Consider the following 8,648-nt stretch of genomic DNA (forward strand, 5'->3'; position numbering starts at 1 on the left):
ATGCTCTGTAAACTCTAGAGACTGTTGTGCGTGAAAATCCCAGGAGATCAGCAGCTTCCGAGAGACTCAAACAACAAACATTTCATGGTCAAAGTCACTTAGCTGACATTTCTTCCCCCTTCTGATGTTTGACCTGAGCAACAACTGAACCCCTTGACCATATCTGCATGTTTTATGCATTGAACAGCTGACACATGATTAGCTGATAAGATATTTGCATTAACAAGATGGTGTACAGGTGTACCTAATAAAGTAGCCGCTGAGTGTATATTCCACATATAAAATCCCAATGGCTCATATTTTAATAACGTTATTAATTCAGCATTTAACTCTTTTATCTAGTCGATTTGATGACTTCTGCAATATCATAAATACTTAAATGTTTGAGCTAGATGAAGTTCATCTTAAGACTCACAACTATGTTTGATGTTTTAGAATATAATGAAGTAAACTTATTTTGCTTAACAAGCCTAGCCTAAGTGCTTATTCAAAGTTTGTTTTAGTTTTATTTCTGAAATTGGATAGTTATGTGCTGTTACATAACTACCTAATTTTAGTTGGACTGCACTAATCAGTGAGTGGGAGCACAAGAAGAAGCAGAGATTTTATTTAGGTCCACGGTGCAATTTTTAAAAAGGCAGTGCTTCGCGGCCGTTTTCGGAGGTGGACTACGCCCAATCAGTGAGTGGGAGCACAAGAAGAAGAAGAAGAAGCAATTTCATTTAGGTCTGCAGGTGACGTTTAAAAAAGGCAGCACTTCACCGCAGTTTTCAGAGTTGGACTGCACCCAATCAAGGAATGGGATCCATTACAAAAGGGGAAATAAACATAAAGCCGGGACAAGTGCAGCAGCTATTGTTGGAGCAGCCATTGTGTGAGTGGGACAGTGTTGGAGTGGCTTTGGCTCATCGGGCTTGGGCAAGATCAGGCTTAGGCGAGGTAAGTATCTGGTAAGTTTCCTCTTCTTTATTCTTCATTCCTCATCTGTTGGTGCACAGGATGGATCCAGGGACTGTGTTGTCAGATGTGGGAATTCTGGGAGACTTCCAGCCTCCTGGATAACCACATCTGCACCAGGTGCACCGAGCTGCAGCTCCTCAGAGAATGAGTTAAGGAACTGGAGCTGCTACTCGATGACCTTCAGCTCTTCAGGAGAGTGAGGAAGTGATAGATGGCAGGTAACTGGATGACTGCTAGGGAAATGGACACCCTGTACAGAGAACCCCTGTGGCCATTCCCCTCAATAATAAGCATATCACTTTGGGTAATGTTGAAGGGGGACAACCTACTGGGGGGAGCCACAGTGACCTGGTCTCTGGCACTGAGTCTGCCTCTGTAGCTCAGAAGACAAGAGAGGTGAAGAGGACTGCAGTAGTTAGAGGGATAGAGAGAATATTCTGTGGATGCAATAGAGACACCGGAATGGTATGTTGCCTCCCAGGAACCAGGGTCGGGGATGTCCCAGACTGGGACCATGACATTCTAAAGGGGGAGGGTGAGCAGCCAGAAGTTTTTGTACATATTGGCACCAGTGACACAGGTAGGAAAAGCGAGGAGGTCCTGAAGAGAAATTTTAGGGGGCTTGGTAGAAAGCTGAAAAGCAGGATCTCCAGGGTAGTAATCTCTGGATTGCTGTCTGTTGCCACGTGCCAGTGAGGGTAAGAATAGGATGATTTGTCAGATGAATCTGTAGTTGAGAAAATGGTGCAGGAGGCAGGGGTTCAGATTTCCGGATCATTTTCTGGATCATTAGGATTTCTTCTGGGGAAGGTATGACCTGTACAAAAGGGTCGGGTTACACCCGAATCCAAGGGGAACCAACATCCTCGTGGGCAGGTTTGCTAGAGCTATTGGGGGGGTGGGGTTTAAACTAACTTGGCAGGGATGGGAACTGGAGCGATAGAGCTGAGGATGAGGTAGTTGGTTTACAACAGAGGCAATGTGTACTGAGACTCCTAGCAAGGGAGCAAAGACCCTGATGGGAGTTATCTGCAGACCTTCAAACAATAGTAAAGATGTGGTCTACAAATTACAATGGGAGATAGAAAATGCATGTCAAAAGGGCAATGTTACAATAGTCATAGGAGGATTTTAGTATGCAGGTAGATTGGGAAAAATCAGGTTGGTGCTGGATTCCAAGAGGGGGAGTTTGTAGAATGCCTATGCAATGGCTTTTTAAAGTACACTAGGGCAGGGGTCCCCAACCTTTTTTGTACTGTGGACCGGTTTAATATTGACAATATTCTTGTGGACCGGCCGACCCGGGGGGGGGCGGGGGCGGGGGGGTAGGGCTGCCAACGGACAAGTAGTAGTCAAATACGTTGGGTAAAAAAACTACAATAACCATGAAGCCTTGCATGGGCACCAGTGCGCATGCGTGTACGTACCGATTTTTTTCTGCAAATCGTTTTTGGCCATTCTGTTCGGGGAGGGGGGGGGAGGTTGTTAATCATGACCGGAATATAGGTGATAAGTGGCTAATACACTCAATTTTGTTTCTAAAAGTGTTTATCTAACGAATTTAATATTAAACACACAGCGCATATTTTCCTCGTATGAATATAGTGACAAGTCAATTATCAGGTGAGGACAGGGGAGCTTGAAGTAAGTGTTGAACGAATTTCCGGTAGAAGTGTTTGAGGCTGGTTCGATATTATCATTTAACTAAAAATTGGATAGGTATATGGGCAGGAAAAGAATGGAGGTTTATGGGCTGAGTGCAGGTCAGTGGGACTAGGTGAGAGTAGCGTTCGGCACGGACTAGAAGGGCCAAGATCACCTGTTTCCGTGCTGCAATTTTTATATGGTTATATAAGTCACTTATAAGTCAATTGCATCATAACATTTTAAGTAACGTTTGGATATTAAACACACAGCACATATTTTCCCCGTATGAACATACAAAATCATTGCAACACACCAATATCGCTGAATCAGTGGGAGCCCTGGGCTTGTTTCCCTGCAACAAGACGGTCCTATCGAGGGGTGATGGGACACAGCGATACTCGAAGGGGGTTCCTTATGTCCAGTCTATTCCGCAGTTTAGTTTTCGTTGCATTCATTGCAGAGATATGTTGGAAATGGAAGCAATGTTTTCAGTGCTTTCGTGGCTATCTCAGGATATTCAGCCTTGACTTTGATCCAGAATGCCGGCAGAGATGTTATGTCAAACTTACTTTTCAGCCTGCCGTCATTTGCAAGCTCGAGGAGTTGATCTCCTTCCCGCGCTGACATGAATGATGCGTGGGTAATGACCTCGCATGCGTAATAGCTCAACGGTGCACATGATAGGGAATGAGGAAAGGTGCAGCTGACTCAGTTCGCCAAATCATATCGTTTCCTCGCGGCCCGGTAACGCATGCTTTGCGGCCTGGTATCGGTCCATGGCCCGGTGGTTGGGGACCGCTGCACTAGGGAATTAGCCATTCTGGATTGGGTATTGCGCAAGGAACCAACATTGATTAGAGAGCTTCAGGTAAAAGAATCTTAGGGGCCAGTTATCATAATATGATAGAATTCACTCTGAAATTTGAGAAGGAGAATCTAAAGTCAGATGTATCAATATTACAGTGGAGTAAAGGGAATTACAGAGGCCTGAGAGAAGATGGATTGGAAGGGATACATCCCAAAGAAGAATCCTAAAGGCAGGAAAACACAACCACGGCTGACAAGGGAAGTCAAGGCCAACATAAAAGTCAAAAAGAGGGCAGAGAATAGAACAAAATTAGTGGGAAATTAGAGGATTGGGAACAGAAGGCAACTAAAAAGTCATTAAGAAGGAAAAGATGAAATACGAAGGTAAGCTAGCTAATAATATTAAGAAGATACAACAAGTTTCTACAGATATATAAAGTGTAAAAGAGAGACGAGAGTAGGTATCGGATCACTGGAAAATTATGCTGGAGCGATAGTAATCTGGGACGAGGAAATGGCAGAAAAACTGATGAAGTATTTTGCATCAGTCTTCACTGTGGAAGATATAAGCTGTATGCCAAAAGTTTAAGAGTGTCAGTGGACAAAAGTATGTGAAGTTGCCATTATTAGGGAGAAAGTGCTTGGGAAACTGAAAGGTCTGAAGGAAGATAAATCATCTGGACCAGATGGTCTACACCCCAGGGTTCTAAAATTGATTAAAAAGAGGTGGCTGAGGAGATTGTGGAGGCATTAGTAATAATCTTTCATGAGTCAATGGATTCTATCATGGTCAAGGCAGTGGCTATACCTTATTAGGAGTGTGAAGAGATTTGGCACGTCAACAAATACACTCAAGAACTTCTATAGATGTACCATGGAGAGAATTCTGATAGGCTGCATCACTGTCTGGTGTGGAGGGGCTACTGCACAGGACTGAAAGAAGCTGCAGAGGGTTGTAAATCTAGTCAGCTCCATCTTGGGTACTAGCCTACAAAGTACCCAGAACATCTTCAGGGAGCGGTGTCTCAGAAAGGCAGCGTCCATTATTAAGGATCTCCAGCACCCAGGGTATGCCCTTTTCTCACTGTTACCATCAGGAAGGAGGTACAGAAGTCTGAAAGCACACACTCAGTGATTCAGGAACAGCTTCTTCCCCTCTGTCATCCAATTCCTGAATGGACATTGAATCTTTGGACACTACCTCACTTTGTTTTAATATACAGTATTTCTGTTTTTGCACTTTTAAAAAATCTATTCAATATATAAAATTGATTTACTTGTTTACTTATTATTTTTATTTTATTTATTATTATTAATTATTTTTCCCCTCTGCTAGATTATGTATTGCATTGAACTGCTGCTGCTAAGTTAACAAATTTCACATCACATGCTGGTGATAATAAATCTGATTCTGATTCTGGAAGACTGGAAAGCTACAAATGAAACTCTACTCCAAGAAGGGAGAGAGGCAGAAGAAAGAAAATTATAGGCCAGTTAGTTTGACGTCAGTCATTTGGGAAGATGTTGGAGCTGATTGTTAAGGATGTGGTTTTAGGGTACTTGGAGGCACCTGATAAAATAGGCTGTAGTCAGTATGATTTCCTTAAGGGAAAATTTTGCCATACAAATCTGTTGGACTTCTTTGAAGAAATAACAAGCAGGATAGACAAAGGAGAATTGGTGGGTGTTGTGTACTTGGATTTTCAGAAGGCCTTTGACAAGATGCCACACATGAGGTTGCTTAACAAGTTAAGAACCCATGGTATAGTAGGAAATATACTAGCGATAGAGCATTGGTTGATTGGTAGGAGGTGAAAAGTGGGAATAAATGGACCCTTTTCTCGTTGGCTGCCAGTGACTTGTGTGTTCCACAGAGGTCTGTGTTGGGACCAATTCTTTTAAAGTTCTAGGTCATTGATTTGGATGGTGGAAATTATGACTTTGTGGCCAAGTTTGTGGTCAGTATGAAGGTAGGAGGAGGCGAAGACAGATAGTTTTCAGGAAACAGAAAAGCTACAGATTAAGAAAATGGGCAAAGAAGTGGCAAATGGAATACAGTGTTGGGAAGTGTATAGTCATGCATTTTGGTAAAAGAAATAAAAGGGTACACTATTTTCTAAATGTAGAGAAAGTTTAAAAACTCTGAGGTGCAAAGGGACTTGGGAGTCCTCGTGCAGGATACCCTGAACTTTATTCTGCAGGTTGAGTCGGTAGTGAGGAAAGCAAATGCAATGTTAGCATTCATTTCGAGAGGACTAGAATGTAAAACAAGGATGTAATGTTAAGGCTTTACAAGGCATTGGTAAGACATCATTTGGAGTATTGTCAGCAGTTTCAGGCACTTTATCTAAGAAAAAATGTGTTAACATTGGAGAGGATTGAAAGGAGGTTCATGAAAATGATCCCAGGATTGAAAAGCTTATCATATGAGGAGTGTTTGATGGCTCTGGGCCTTTACTCACTGGAATTCAGAAGAATGAGGAGGGACCTCACTGTAACCTTTCTAATGTTGAAAGGCCTCAATAGAGATAATGTGGAAACCCTTCCTGCCAAAGGGTTTTGGCCTGAAATGTCAACTGTACTCTTTTTCATATATGCTCCCAGACCTGCTGAGATCCCCCAGCATTTTGTGTGTGTTGCTTGGATTTCCAGCATCTGCAGGTTTTCTCTTATTTGTGATTGGATGTGGAGAGGTTGCTTTCTATGGCGGGGGAGTCTAAGCCTCAGAATGGGGGGACGTCCATTTAGAATGGTGATGAGGAGGAATTTCTTTAACTAGAGAGTTGCAAATCTGTGGAATTCATTGCCACATGCGACTGTGGAGACCAAGTCATTGTGTGTATTTAAGGCAGAGGTTGATAGATTCTTGATTCGTCAGGACAATAAAGGATATGGGGAGAGAGTAGGAGATTGGGGCTGAGAGGGAAAATGGACCGGCCATGATGAAATAGTAGAGCAGACTCAATGAGCCAAATGAGCTAATGCTGATCTTATGGTCTTATGGTTAATAATTTTCTTCCCATATCACTATAAATTACAAAGTCAAAAACAAAAAGAGAATTAGTGAGTTGTGGGAGTGGTTGCACAACATCATCAAACAAACTATATACAAATGAACTATAAAGTCTGAACCATTAGTTGAGGACCAATCGATGCGAAGAGAGAAAGGACTTCGCACAGGTCGGAGAGGAGTTTAAAAAAGGATCGTTTCGCAGGGCTCAGCGCATTAGCGGTGGACCAATTGATTCACGATTCATTAGCAGGAGTAAACAAAAGTAAAGCAGGGTCAAAGCGGAACGGCCATTGTGTGAGCGGACCAGTGTAGGAGTGGGAACTTAAGGCTTTGGCTCAAGATGCTTCAGTGGGGAGGCACAGGTAAGCAGCAGGTAAGGCTTTTGTAGTGATTGAATAAAAAGTCACTAAATTACAGCTAATTAAATAAAGTAGGGATGATGCAGGATCAGGTGATGTGCTGTAGCTGCACGATGTGGGAGCTGGTAGACTCCATTGTGGTTCCCGGTGATGACATCTGCAGCAAGTGTTGGCTGCTCGAGGAACTCAGACTCAGAGTTGATGACCTGGAACCTGAGCTTCAAACACTCCAGCACATCAGGGAGGGAGAGAGTTACCTGGATTCTCTGTTTCAGGAGGTCGTCACACCCATTACATTAGCTGCCTCAAATTCAGTCTGCAGTCAGGGACAAAGGGGTATGACTGCGAGTGAGGTGGGTAGTGGGATCCAAGAGACAGTGCTGGAGCCCTTGAACTTGTCCAACAGGTCTGAGATTCTTGCTCCCTGTCTGGATGAGAGTGAGGGCTGTAGGGAGGATGAGCAACCTAACTGTGGCACCATAGTTCAGGGAGCCATTCAAGAGGGGAGGAGAAGAGAAATCTAGTGGTAATTGGGGATAGTGTAGTCAGTGGAATAGACAGAGTTCTCTGTTGTGTGGGTAGGGCATCCTGAAGGCTGTGTTGCCTGAGTTTGGGACATTTTATCTGATCTGGAAAAGAATTTGCAGTGGGAGGGGAAAGATCTAGTTGTTGTGGTCCATGTGGGTATGAATGACATAAGTAGAACTAAGAAAGAGGTTCTGCTGAGGGAGTTTGAGCAGCTCGGGTCTAAATTAAAAAGCAGAACCAAAGAGGTGGTAATCTCTGGATTACCACCTGAGCCACATGCAAATTGGTATTGGGTCAAGAAGATCAGAGAGTTAAATGCATGGTTTAAAGATTGGTGTGGAAGAAATAGGTTTGAATTCATGGGAAATTGGCACCAGTATTGGGGAAGGAGGGAGCTGTACCAGTGGGACGGTCTCCACTTGAACTGTGATGGGACCTGGATCCTAACGAATTGCATAACTAGGGCTGGGGATAGGGCTTTAAACTAAATAGTAGAGGGGTGGGTTCAACAGATTGGAGAAGTATGGATAAAGTAATAGAGAAAAGTGTGGATAAAGGTAAAGAAAAAGCAAAAGATGAAAAAGAGATAAGTAAGAGTGGAGTGAAGAAAAGTCAAGTGTAAAAGAGTAAAAAATTACAAGATTTTAAAAGCACAATGAGTGTAAGGGCACTTTATTTGAATGCCTATAGATTATGAAACAAGATCAGTGAACTTGTGGCACAAATCAGAACAAAGTGGTATGATTTAGTCGCCATTACCAAAACGCGGTGGCAAGGTGGAGAGGATTGGGAATTAAATCTCCAAGGATATCAGGTAATATGGAAGGATAGGCAGGAAGGTAAAGGAGGTGGGGTAGTGCTCTTAATTAAGGATGAGAGCAGGACGAGAGTGAGAGACAATATAAGATTTAAGGAGCAAAATGTTGAATCCATCTGGATAGAAATTAGGAATAGTAAAGGGAAAAAAATCACTGGTGGGTGTTGTCTATCAGTCACCGAATAATAACATTACAGTGGCACAGGCAATAAACAGAGAGATACCTGAGGCATGTAAGAATGGAACAGCAATTATTGTGTGGGACTTTAACTTACACAAAGATGGGGTGAATCAAGTTGGTCGAGGCTCTTGAGGAGGACTGCATAGAATACATCTGTGATGGCTTTCTTGAACAGCATGTTACTGAACCTACAAGTGAATGTGATATCTTAGATCTGGTCCTGTGCAATGAGGCAGGTAAAATTAGTGATCTTGTAGTTAGGGATTCTCTTGGAAAGAGTGATCACAGTATGACTGAGTTTCTCATACAAATGGAGGGTGCAATAGTTCGACTGAA

This window comes from Mobula birostris, chromosome 4 (genome assembly GCF_030028105.1).
Source record: "Mobula birostris isolate sMobBir1 chromosome 4, sMobBir1.hap1, whole genome shotgun sequence".
Taxonomy (NCBI): domain Eukaryota; kingdom Metazoa; phylum Chordata; class Chondrichthyes; order Myliobatiformes; family Myliobatidae; genus Mobula; species Mobula birostris.